At 43.3% G+C, this 13,508-nt stretch overlaps 1 long non-coding RNA gene across 1 annotated transcript; it reads left to right on the plus strand.

The window, feature by feature from the left end:
• Positions 1 to 3,793: 3,793 nt before the first annotated feature.
• Positions 3,794 to 6,025, plus strand: LOC143785007 (uncharacterized). The gene is made up of 3 exons (XR_013217944.1): positions 3,794 to 3,850; positions 3,963 to 4,062; positions 5,262 to 6,025. It is a non-coding gene; the product is annotated as an uncharacterized LOC143785007 (long non-coding RNA).
• Positions 6,026 to 13,508: the final 7,483 nt, after the last annotated feature.

Genomic DNA, 13,508 nt, shown 5'->3' on the forward strand with positions numbered 1-13,508 from the left:
CAAGGTGAAATGTGTTAAGATATTTATGTGTTACTAATCAATGGAGGTCCTCTCATGCTCTGTAATCCAACTGATGCGGGAGAGAGGTGCCGCCCTTTTATCTCTGTAGGTTTCCTGTCCCTGAAGGGCGGATCCCCTCTCTCGTTAGTGCTGTCATGGACTCCTGAAAAACACCGCTACCTGGTAAGTAGCTTGAGTATATCTCACATTGCACCCACCGAGTTTAAACACTGATGTGAGCGCACCCTAACAGTCCCCATTTCCTCCAATAGTAGTTGTGCGTCATACTGAAACAACATAGCCAAGAAAAAGAAGAACACTAAAATACTTCTTGGACCAGGCAGCTGTACTTCCCGAAATTGGAGATCCCGATGCAGAAATAAACTGCAGGCTGTACACAACGTAAGTCACCATTTGTATAGTACTGTAAAAGGGTTCATATACTTTTATGTCCATGTATTAGGGGATAGAAAGGGTATTGTCTCTTTATATCTTAAGTGTAAAATCTCACAAATGTTAATGCTTTAATTGTCTTCTCTGAATAGAGATGAGATTGACGCATCACTTTGACTTATGGAACTAGCAAAACAATTTGAGGAAAAAAGAAAACTTGACCAGTGAGTTACGCTCAGTGATGGCACCGACCTCACTCTATAACTTCATCTTAACGTCTCATTTCTTGTCTGTTACATACAGGTCCTTCTCAAAAAATTAGCATATAGTGTTAAATTTCATTATTTACCATAATGTAATGATTACAATTAAACTTTCATATATTATAGATTCATTATCCACCAACTGAAATTTGTCAGGTCTTTTATTGTTTTAATACTGATGATTTTGGCCTACAACTCCTGATAACCCAAAAAACCTGTCTCAATAAATTAGCATATCAAGAAAAGGTTCTCTAAACGACCTATTACCCTAATCTTCTGAATCAACTAATTAACTCTAAACACATGCAAAAGATACCTGAGGCTTTTAAAAACTCCCTGCCTGGTTCATTACTCAAAACCCCCATCATGGGTAAGACTAGCGACCTGACAGATGTCAAGAAGGCCATCATTGACACCCTCAAGCAAGAGGGTAAGACCCAGAAAGAAATTTCTCAACAAATAGGCTGTTCCCAGAGTGCTGTATCAAGGCACCTCAATGGTAAGTCTGTTGGAAGGAAACAATGTGGCAGAAAACGCTGTACAACGAGAAGAGGTGACCGGACCCTGAGGAAGATTGTGGAGAAGGACCGATTCCAGACCTTGGGGAACCTGAGGAAGCAGTGGACTGTCTGGTGTGGAAACATCCAGAGCCACCGTGCACAGGCGTGTGCAGGAAATGGGCTACAGGTGCCGCATTCCCCAGGTAAAGCCACTTTTGAACCATAAACAGCGGCAGAAGCGCCTGACCTGGGCTACAGAGAAGCAGCACTGGACTGTTGCTAAGTGGTCCCAAGTACTTTTTTCTGATGAAAGCAAATTTTGCATGTCATTCGGAAATCAAGGTGCCAGAGTCTGGAGGAAGACTGGGGAGAAGGAAATGCCAAAATGCCTGAAGTCCAGTGTCAAGTACCCACAGTCAGTGGTGTGGGGTGCCATGTCAGCTGCTGGTGTTGGTCCACTGTGTTTCATCAAGGGCAGGGTCAATGCAGCTAGCTATCAGGAGATTTTGGAGCACTTCATGCTTTCTGGCACCTGCTCACAGTGCCAAAACCACTGGTAAATGGTTTACTGACCATGGTATTACTGTGCTCAATTGGCCTGCCAACTCTCCTGACCTGAACCCCATAGAGAATCTGTGGGATATTGTGAAGAGAAAGTTGAGAGACGCAAGACCCAACACTCTGGATGAGCTTAAGGCCGCTATTGAAGCATCCTGGGCCTCCATAACATCTCAGCAGTGTCACAGGCTGATTGCCTCCATGCCACGCCGCATTGAAGCAGTCATTTCTGCCAAAGGATTCCCGACCAAGTATTGAGTGCATAACTGAACATTATTATTTGATGGTTTTTTTGTTTGTTATTAAAAAACACTTTTATTTGATTGGACGGGTGAAATATGCTAATTTATTGAGACAGGTTTTTTGGGTTATCAGGAGTTGTATGCCAAAATCATCAGTATTAAAACAATAAAAGACCTGACAAATTTCAGTTGGTGGATAATGAATCTATAATATATGAAAGTTTAATTGTAATCATTACATTATGGTAAATAATGAAATTTAACACTATATGCTAATTTTTTGAGAAGGACCTGTAGACTACCTAACAAAGGCAGAAAACAACGTTTAATCATAAAAACATTAAATAGCTTCAGTTACTAACTACATTTAACGCACTGAAGTACAAGTCCTGATTCCACAATATCACACATACAAACATCTGATGTCTCTCAAGCCTCATAGGTTGCATACATGAAAGCAACAACACTCTCTAAAAGGTCTCTAAGGGCATCTGCTTTGCACCAGAAAAGGCTCAGGTTTTTTACGTTTTTCTTGAATCTTTTTTTTTTTATGTCTTGTAAATCAGCTAAATTTTAACGTTGGACGGCTGTGCTGGATTCCTTCCTCCCTCCTCCTGTAAAAGTTCCCTAGTTTCCACGCGTTTCGTCATCCCTCTATTAGACATCTCATCAGGAGACATCTATTTACAAATACTTATTAGAAAACTTAAGACAATCATGTAACTCTTACAGCATTAGAGACTACTACAAAAAAAACTAAAAAACCCTAATGCGAATGTTTGTGTAGGATCTAGTATTAAGGCACCTAAAGTACAATAATCCTATAGGCGAGTATGTCGATGTCCACTGATAACTACCAGAGTCACAAATAGATCCATAAGGCAGTTACGGGCATACTAGAATATATCATTTGTATACTGCTAAAGTAATAAAGTACAATTGATTCACTATTTTTGGACTAGTCTATCGTCGTTTCTCCCTTGTCTGTCTGTTTCATGATGATAGGTCCGGTATAGTCTATTACAAACACACTTGGGTATATATACTTTTAGACATGAATCTATCTATATGACGATCACTACCATGTGTTTTTGTTGTTTGAGTGTTTCTTATACTAGCGCTAAAGTCAAGATCACATTTAATCATTGCTCCTTATGCTGACAATTTACTGTCCCTGTGATCCTACCTCCATAATATATCGGACATCTTTGGATTGATAGTTTAACTATCCACATTATACACATTATACAGTAAATCAGTCTCTCTTTTTTCATGGAGCATCCAAATGCATGCTAAGACCATCATCTCATTTACGATGAAGTCCACTTTGCCCCATCGGTCGGAGCGTTCGATAATTATCCCTCACAATAAGAGTCATTGCATATGCCTCAGCTATTATATAATTTAGGATATGGTATTATCTGCCTTATCGGTCCAATCACTCAATGACAGCGCACAGTGAGGGTCTAGCTGTCATCTATATTGTTGATGTCCCTCACTGTAAATTGTTATAATTCACATTCAGAGTCCAGCATATATCGCACTAAACCGCAATCAGTCTTCTCTATAACAAGCATATTGTTATTAACGCATTTGCTGACTACCAGTTGTTTTAAATTGGCACACAACATTCAAGAGTGTAGGACGCTGAAGATGTTCCATGCATGCACTCCGTATAATGAATAGTGCCACCAACATGACGGTTATTAAAAGATAAGGTCATGACCATTTGTCGACATCAGACTCATGTCTGAATGCGATTGGCTACGCCTGAGCCAAATGTACGTCTAACCCTAATGTATTCATTGTCTAATCTACATAGAGATTAGATTGATGCCGCGCTCGCAATCATGGAGCTATCAAGACAATCCGAGGAGTACAGAACAACTGAGCAGTGAGTTACAATCAGTGATGGCGCCAGCCTCACACTATAACTATAACCTCATCTCAAGGTCTTTTTCTCTTGTCCATTACACACGTAGAAAGTCTATCTATTCATTCTTCAGGGCAGAAAAACCAAAAATGAAGAATGACTCAAGGAAAAGAGCTGATAAGAACAGCAAGCCACCCCCTCAAAAAAAGCAAAAAAGAACTAATAGTGATGAGGTAACCCAGAGCGCCAATTCCTTAATTTCCTTGTGGGAGAAGGGAGAGAACAACTCTATAACAGCCCTTATAGACTGAAAATTTGGGAAAGTAGCCGTATGGAAATATTCATAGTATGAACAGAATGGACCTGTTACAGAAGATTGGGAAACACATACGAAAATGACATGTTACATATTCTTACAAAGGCCAACACTTCACAGTGGTCAGGAATGGTACAAAGAACCATGAATATACACTCACCGGCCACTTTATTAGGTACACCATGCTAGTAACGGGTTGGACCCCCTTTTGCCTTCAGAACTGCCTCAATTCTTCGTGGCATAGATTCAACAAGGTGCTGGAAGCATTCCTCAGAGATTTTGGTCCATATTGACATGATGGCATCACACAGTTGCCGCAGATTTGTCGGCTGCACATCCCAAAGATGCTCCATACAAGGCAGGATGGATCCATGCTTTCATGTTGTTTACGCCAAATTCTGACCCTACCATCCGAATGTCGCAGCAGAAATCGAGACTCATCAGACCAAGCAACGTTTTTCCAATCTTCTACTGTCCAATTTCGATGAGCTTGTACAAATTGTAGCCTCAGTTTCCTGTTCTTAGCTGAAAGGAGTAGTACCCGGTGTGGTCTTCTGCTGCTGTAGCCCATCTGCCTCAAAGTTCGACGCACTGTGCGTTCAGAGATGCTCTTAGGCCTACCTTGGTTGTAACGGGTGGCGATTTGAGTCACTGTTGCTTTTCTATCAGCTCGAACCAGTCTGCCCATTCTCCTCTGACCTCTGGCATCAACAAGGCATTTCCGCCCACAGAACTGCCGCTCACTGAATTTTTTTTCTTTTTCGGACCATTCTCTGTAAACCCTAGAGATGGTTGTGCGTGAAAATCCCAGTAGATCAGCAGTTTCTGAAATACTCAGACCAGCCCTTCTGGCACCAACAACCATGCCACGTTCAAAGGCACTCAAATCACCTTTCTTCCCCATACTGATGCTCGGTTTGAACTGCAGGAGATTGTCTTGACCATGTCTACATGCCTAAATGCACTGAGTTGCCGCCATGTGATTGGCTGATTAGAAATTAAGTGTTAACAAGAAGTTGGACAGGTGTACCTAATAAAGTGGCCAGTGAGTGTATGTCTGCAGTGAATTAAGATTTCACTAAACTTTGTTTTTCTTTTTATGTTTTCTTGTTCTAGGCGTTGACTGACCCAGAACATTACCAGCACCAGTTATGACCACAAGCCAAGATTACCTGCCATTATCTACTCCAACTAAAGAAGAATAGCAGCCATTTATAGGGATAGTTTTTATTATTCCTATACATCCATTATTTTTAGAAATAGTTAATGTTTGACCATTTCATTTTATAGTTCTAATTATTTTTATATTTTTAAATCTATTTATATTTTTGTAGGTTTTTTATTTAATTTAAATAAGAGATAAATATTTTATACCAAAGTGCCTAACATCCACCTGCCAGCATCATATGTGCATAAGATCCACCAGCCAGTACCACCTAAGCCTAACATCAACCTGCCATTACCATCTGTGCCTAACATCAGCCAGCCAATACCATCGGTGCCTAACATCAACCAGCCAATACCATCTATGGCTAAAATCAACCAGCTAATACCATCTATGGCTAAAATCAACCAGCCAATACCATCTATGGCTAACATCAACCAGCCAATACCATCTATGGCTAAAATCAACCAGCCAATACCATCTATGGCTAACATCAACCAGCTAATACCATCTATGGCTAAAATCAACCAGCCAATACTATCTATGGCTAACATCAACCAGCTAATACCATCTATGGCTAACATCAAGCAGCCAATACCATCTATGGCTAACATCAACCAGCCAATACCATCTATGGCTAACATCAACCAGCCAATACCATCTATGGCTAAAATCAACCAGCCAATACCATCTATGGCTAACATCAACCAGCCAATACCATCTATGGCTAAAATCAACCAGCCAATATCATCTATGGCTAACATCAACCAGTCAATACCATCTATGGCTAACATCAACCAGCTAATACCATCTATGGCTAACATCAACCAGCCAATACCATCTATGGCTAACATCAACTAGCCAATACCATCTATGGCTAACATCAACCAGCCAATACCATCTATGGCTAAAATCAACCTGCCAATACCATCTGTGCCTAAAATCAACCAGCCAATAACATCTGTGCTTATCATCAGCCAGCCAGTACCATCTATGGCTAACATCAACCAGCCAGTACCATTTATGCCTAACATCAATCTGCCAACCTTGTGAATAAGATATATATATATTTTAACACAGTATTTTGTATATATTGTAAATAATAATAATATGAAGATATATATTTTTATACCAAAGCCCTGGTTGTGAATTGTGTTCTTTATTCTTCTTCAAAATTTAATCGACTTAAGAGATAATGATCCTTTACCTGCTTAAAAGTTGTTCCATTTATCAACACGACGGCTGACGTGTTAGGCTGGTAATGTAGAGTGACGTCATGCTCTGTGTGATTTGTGAAGCACGGCCCCATACACCAGAAGCACAGTGGATTTCCACAAAGGTCTTATTTATGAATATTCCTGCTGATCCCTACTGACGCTAATCTCTATTGTTGCTTCCCTGTGAGCTGCTCTCATCCCATCATTACCAATGCTCTTGCTCTCTGCTCCTGCCAGAGTTAAAGGGTATTTGTTATAAGCAAAAATTATTTTTAACAATTAAATAAAATGTAAACGATGAATATTTTTGTAAAAAATATATATTTAATGGTATAAAATATGAAAAATAATCTAAGGTGGTAGGATATTTTCCACTTTTAAACAGAAGTGTCACCAAGAAGATGGAGGAATTAGAATTAACATTGTTGAAAGAAAATTATGATATGGTGGGGATAACTATAACGGGGCTGATTATCTACAGAACTATAGTCTATAGACCGTATAAGTAAGCGAGGGGGAGGGGTGTGTCTGTAATCAAGGTCTGAGAATGTAAAGTTGTAGTAAAGGCGAATCAGTGATGACTCACAGCGGTCCACAATGACGACAATCGAAACTCTCGGTTCTTGCAATTACTTTAATTGTAAAGTGTATTTCATGATGAAATAGAAACAAGTATTAGACCACAGATGATCACAGGCGTCATTTTTCTTAAATAAAGTGGGACTACCAATCACCAAAGTACAGATTTCCCTTTAACATGATGCAACCTTTGTAGGTTAATGGCAGACTTGCTATTTGAGATCTGAGCCAGGTAAAAAACAGCAGGTAGAAGAAGTTACGACATTAACCCCTTTCTGACATCTGGCGTACTATCCCGTCGAGGTGATATGGGCCCGTATGACCACCGACGGGATAGTACGTCACATTATGGCACATTAACCCCCGGAACACTGCGATCCAACATGATCGCAGCGTTCCGGCGGCACAGGGAAGCATTACGCAGGGAGGGGGCTCGCTGCGTGCTTCCCTAAGACCCTCAGAGCAACGCGATGTGATCGCGTTGCTCCAAGGGTCACGTACCTTCTCCTCCCTGCAGGCCCCGGATCCAAAATGGCGGCGGGGGGGCCTTCCGGGTCCTGCAGTGAGGTGGCTTGCAAGCGCCTGCTCAGAGCAGGCGCTATCAAGCCTCCTTCAGTGCCTGTGTGATCGCTGATCTGACACAGTGCACTGCAAAGTAAAAAAAAAAAAACATTTCCACGTGTAAAAAAAAAAAAAATCCTAAATAAAGAAAAAAAATATATTGTTCCAATAAATACATTTCTTTTTCTAAATAAAAAAAAAAACAACAAAACAATAAAAGTACACATATTTAGTATCGCCGCGTCTGTAACGACCCGACCTATAAAACTGTCCCACTAGTTAACCCCTTCAGTGATCACCGTAAAAAAAAACCAAAGCAAAAAACAACGCTTTATTTTCATACCGCCGAACAAAAAGTGGAATATTACACGCGATCAAAAAGGATATAAAAAAAATGGTACCGCTGAAAACATCTTTTTGTCCCGCAAAAAACGAGCCGCCATACAGCGTCATCTACGAAAAAATTAAAAAGTTATAGTCCTCAGAATAAAGAGATGCAAAAATAATTATTTTTTATATAAAATAGATTTTATTTTATCGTATAAAAGCGCCAAAACATAAAAAAATTATATAAATAAGGTATTGCTGTAATCGTACTGACCTGAAGACTAAAACTGCTTTATCAATTTTATCAAACGTGGAATGGTATAAACACCCTCCCAAAAGACATTCACGAATTGCTGGTTTTTGTTCATTCTGCCTCACAAAAATCGGAATAAAAAGCGATCAAAAAATGTCATGTTCTCGAAAATGGTACCAATAAAAACATCAACTCGTCCCGCAAAAAACAAGAAAACAAGAAAACATGACCTCACATGACTCTGTGGACCAAAATATGGAAAAATTATAGCTCTCAAAATGTGGAGACGCAAAAACTATTTTTTGCAATAAAAAGTGTCCTTTAGTGTGTGACAGCTGCCAATCATAAAAATCATCTACAAAACCCGCTATAAAAGTAAAACAACCCCCCCCTTCATCATCACCTTAGTTAGGGAAAAATAATAAAATTTAAAAAATGTATTTATTTCCATTTTCCCATAAGGGTAAGAGTTAGGGCTAGGGTTAGGGTTGGGGCTAAAGTTAGGGTTGGGGCTAAAGTTAGGGTTACGGCTACAGTTAGGGTTGGGGCTACAGTTAGGATTGGGGCTACAGTTAGGGTTAGGGTTGGGGCAATAGTAAGGGTTGGGGCTAAAGTTAGGGTTAGGGTTGGGTCTACAGTTGGGGTTAGGGTTGGGGCTACAGTTAGCGCTAGGATTGAGGCTAAAGTTAGGGTTGGGGCTGTTATGAGCTGGTAGTTTGGAGCAACATGGAACGTGCTCTGGAGGAGGTGGTACCTGTACTGACCGCAGTTCCTGAGCTTAACACAACACTAGAAGTAGCCGTGGGATGTTCCTGTCACTCCCTAGACACCTCGTCACAGCCGGAGGACTAAATACCCCTAAAAATAGAAACAGGAAAGCTATCTTGCCTCAGAGAAAATCCCCAAAGGATAGGACAGCCCCCACAAATATTGACTGTGAGTGGAGAGGGAAATGACATATGCAGAATGAAACCAGGATGTAGCAAAGGAGACCAGTCTAACTAGATAAATAGAACAGGAAAGAATACTGTGCGGTCAGTATTAAAAACTAGAAAAATCCACCACAGAGTTTACAAAAATCTCCACACCTGACTAAAGGTGTGGAGGGTAAATCTGCTTCCCAGAGCTTCCAGCTTAACTGAATAAATCCATACTGACAAGCTGGACTAGAAAAAACATAGAAAGTGCAGAAAGAATAAGTCCACAACAAGTGGACTGCAAAAGAACAAAGCAAGGACTTATCTTTGCTGAACTGGTAAGAATATCAGGGAAATCCAAGCAGAGATGTGAATCCAACCAGGAACCATTGACAACTGGCACAGGCTGAAGGATAGAACCAATAACAAAGCAAGGCATAATCAAAAAATGGGGCAATCAAGACACTCAATCGTGCTCAAAAGACCCACTGCCAAGAAAACAAGCCAGCTCCATATAGATCATATAAGAAAAAAAGGAGTACCAACGGAGCAGAGAAATGGTGCAAAAGTTCAAATGTTTATTAATTAACCAGCATAAAGTGCATAAGTACATGACATATAATTAGAATTAGAAAAGGGATAGTTAAAACCGTGAATCTCTGCCAGTCCCCCCACCGTAATCTCCCACATCTAAAGTACTAATAGGGAAGCAGCCAGATGTATTAACTGAATAGGAGCTGTGGGAGACAATGCAAACACCACAGTACAAAATAAGGATAATTAGACAATACTTACCACTGGAGAGGCGGAGGGTGGGGTATGCTGGGCAGGGACCGACCCGTACGAGACCCCAACTTCTCTTCTTTACAGAAGAATGTAGCAGAACCAGCGAACATATGCAGCCACCTGGAATGATCTCTGGGCCATGAATGGAAATAGAAGCAGGTGATGCATTCTGGCCAATCATGAACAATTCAAACTTCCAGCAGAATTAGATGTACACACTTGGGAATCAGGGCCACAGCTAATATAACAGCTCAGAGAGTGGGCCAAAGGCAGATTGGCAGGACAAGCCAAAACCAAGAGCCAAGATAAGACAGAGTATGTAAAGAAGTTTCATGGCAGAGTAATGCAAGTATTCCAAGACTTGGGCTTCACCATTCATGACCAGATACACAGGCAAATGTTGGCACAGGCCTTTGTGCATGGACTGAGACAGCCAATTAGGAAACCACTGATAGTGGCTAGGCCTGAGAACAGGTCAATGCCAATGGATTGACCCAGCAAAATGTTTTATGTGCGCCTAGGAGACTGTTTATTGCCGATTGTCACCAAAACTGCCGCCATTATAGCACCACAAAGAGCGCAAAGAAGGAAACGGGTGCCGTGCTGCTGAGAACGCCAGAAGGGGAGCCAGAGGTGAAGACGCTACAAAGTGCCGAGCGACATACCGGAAGAACCGCTGTAGACTCCAGAGAGGAGACACCGACCTCAGTAAGGTTAGCAAAGGGGAGAAGCTATGTCAGACCAGGGGAAAGAAGTGATGGCAGATGCAGCTGTATCGCCCCCACTGTCGCAGGGCTGAGGGGTACCCGGTACCGGGCCTCTGAGTCTCTGCTCTGGGGTTGTCACGGTGGCTAGACCCGGTCCGTGACCCTGCTGAGGGGCGTCCAATGAAAAGTGGTGGTAAATGGTGGTGATGTTGCGGTGCAGTGTAGGTCGTAGTAAATAACGAGGACACCAGGTTGCAGTCTCTTTACCTCTTTACTGAAGGTTTTAGAGTCCTCAGTCCAGAGCGCTGTCAACAGGGCTGTCAGAGACCGGCCGGTCGAAAGGCACATCAGGAGTTCCCTTTACAGGTGGGAATCAGTGTCTACCTTCTAGCTCTGGGTGTTGTAGTTCTTCCCTGCTGAGCACCCCCGGATAGTCCTCACAACTGCTGTGTCTGTCTCTGATGTTCGTTCTCTCCGTCCCCCAGGTGATATGGTAGGACGCACCCGTATGACGGGGTAGGCCTGGAGTTCTTCCGGGACCCTAGAGTCGCCCCTCTCCCACAGCTGCCTCCGTTGTCTGCTTAGGTGATTTGTGTGAGACAGCCAACCTATAATTGGCTGTCCGGCCGTGGTTTGCAGTAGTACTTAGAGTCTCTTACTTGCTCGGCGTTCCGGCCACCGACTGTTTGCGCCTCAGAAGGATGTTGCCTCGGTCTAACAGCACGACTCCTTCTGGTCCTAATTCCTCTTTACTGTATTCCCGTTGTTCACTGGTTAGTTCTGCTCTTAGGAGTCTGCCAGGATCCCATCCCTGACAGGTCCTCTCACTAGCTCTTCCCAGTTACTTCTCTCTCTGTCTTCCTGTCCAACCCCCAGTTTTACCAGAGTGTGAGGAGTGGCCTACTAGATAGAACCCCCCCCCCTGGTGGCCGGAGTCTGAAGTGTAGTGTGAGTGTTACCTGGTTAGAGAAACTCCTTTAGTGCAATCAGACGTAACATCACTCCCCTTAGTGGCAGAGCGACATTACTGCAACGACCAGGACTCTGGGGCGCTGCACTCCCCCCTGGTTAAATCCAGTACTCCCGGACTGGGAAAACAAGAACAACATTACATGTTAACAGAAAAAACACAAAATTTTGAAATATCATAAACAATTAAACATAGCAGTGCTTCCCTTTATGGGAGGTGAGGACTCTTGAACGTTGCGAAAGTTAGGTCATGCACAGTTTATGACTCTCAGTTCAGTGGTTGAAACAGCGGGGACCCCGGGTAAACAAAGGGGTCCCCTTTTAGAAGTTTTTGGAGCAATTCACCGTCCATTACTCTATTGTCCATTTTAAAACCTGTAACAAAAGATATATACACAAACATTTTCAACTAAATAACAACCCTTATTAGTATCTCTAAGTTTTGTAGCGGAGGGGAATTTGATTCTGAGTGCTGCGTGTGGACCTTCGCAGCACAGGGGTTGCTACTGGCCTAACAGGGCCCACTATACTTGCTACCCCTGGTATAGTGTACTGCCTTCTAGCTACACTTTCAGTGAGTCTGGGTAGCACTGGCAGGCTGAAGCTCTCAGGGCTGCTGCTGCTGGCAACAGTAGGTATGGCAGGCTCACCGATAGCAGAGGGAGGATTTGCCGGTTCAACGGTGGGCATGGCATCTTCAGGTAGGGCTTGTTGAGGTTGCGGGGCCGGATGATCTGGTACCACCATTGTTTCTGGTGGGTCCGGCTGTTGAAACGTTAGAACAGGTACCACGATGGCCTGATTTATCTGAGTCCAGGACTGGGGAAAGTCACCAAGGACGGTATGGATCATCTTCTCCTTTTCCACCGGCGGGGAGATTCCTGGGGCCGTGTCCCTCTCTCTCAACTTATCGGGGCAGACCTTAAGGTGATCCCTGGATATCGCTGTTGAGGTCTCCCCTCTGTCCTTGCTGATGAGACAGACCTTCGTGTTGTCGAAATCGGATGGCAGGATGGTATACGGTTCTGCTTCCCATTGGTCATCGAGCTTGTGTAGTCTCCTCTTTCGTTTAAGTACTTGCTCACCAGGTGACAGGGGAATCGCAGGAGCGTGCTGGTTGTAGTCCCTTTCTTGTTTTTGCCTAGCCTGGGCGAGACTTCTTTCCACGCACTCCTGTACTTTGCGGTACCTTCGCTGCCTTTCTGCATCCCAATCTGCATCCGGCGAGGTATCTTCGGGGACTAGGACCCCCATGTCCAGATCAACGGGTAACTGGCTAGGCCTTCCCCTCATTAGGTACGCTGGAGTACAGTTGGTGGAATTTACTGGGATGTGATTGTAGATATCCACCAAGTCAGGCAACTTTGTCGGCCACAGGTTCCGTTCCTCTACGGGCAAGGTCTTCAATAAGTCGATCACCACCTGGTTCATCTTTTCGCACATCCCATTGGTTTGAGGATGGTACGGCGTGGTTCTGATCTTCTTACACCCGTACAGTTGGCAGAACACTTGGAACACTTCTGCTTCGAATGCTGGTCCCTGATCAGTCAGTACCTTCTCCGGGTAGCCATGGGGCCTACAAAAGTACTGCTGGAAGGCCTTGGCGGCAGTCCTGGCCGTTAGATCCTTGACAGGTACAACCACCAGAAATCTGGAGTAGTGATCTACGATGGTAAGAGCGTAGATATAGCCGGACCGGCTAGGTGTCAACTTCACATGATCCAGCGCGACCAGTTCGAGCGGCCGTTTGGTGATGATAGGCTGCAGGGGAGCCCGTTGGCTGCCACGGTCCTTCCTGCACAGGCTACATGGACCGCACTCCCGACATCACTTCTCAATGGCTCTCTTCATGCCAATCCAATAGAACCTCCCTCGGAGTAGC

The sequence above is a fragment of the Ranitomeya variabilis genome, chromosome 7, assembly GCF_051348905.1.
Source record: "Ranitomeya variabilis isolate aRanVar5 chromosome 7, aRanVar5.hap1, whole genome shotgun sequence".
Classification (NCBI taxonomy): domain Eukaryota; kingdom Metazoa; phylum Chordata; class Amphibia; order Anura; family Dendrobatidae; genus Ranitomeya; species Ranitomeya variabilis.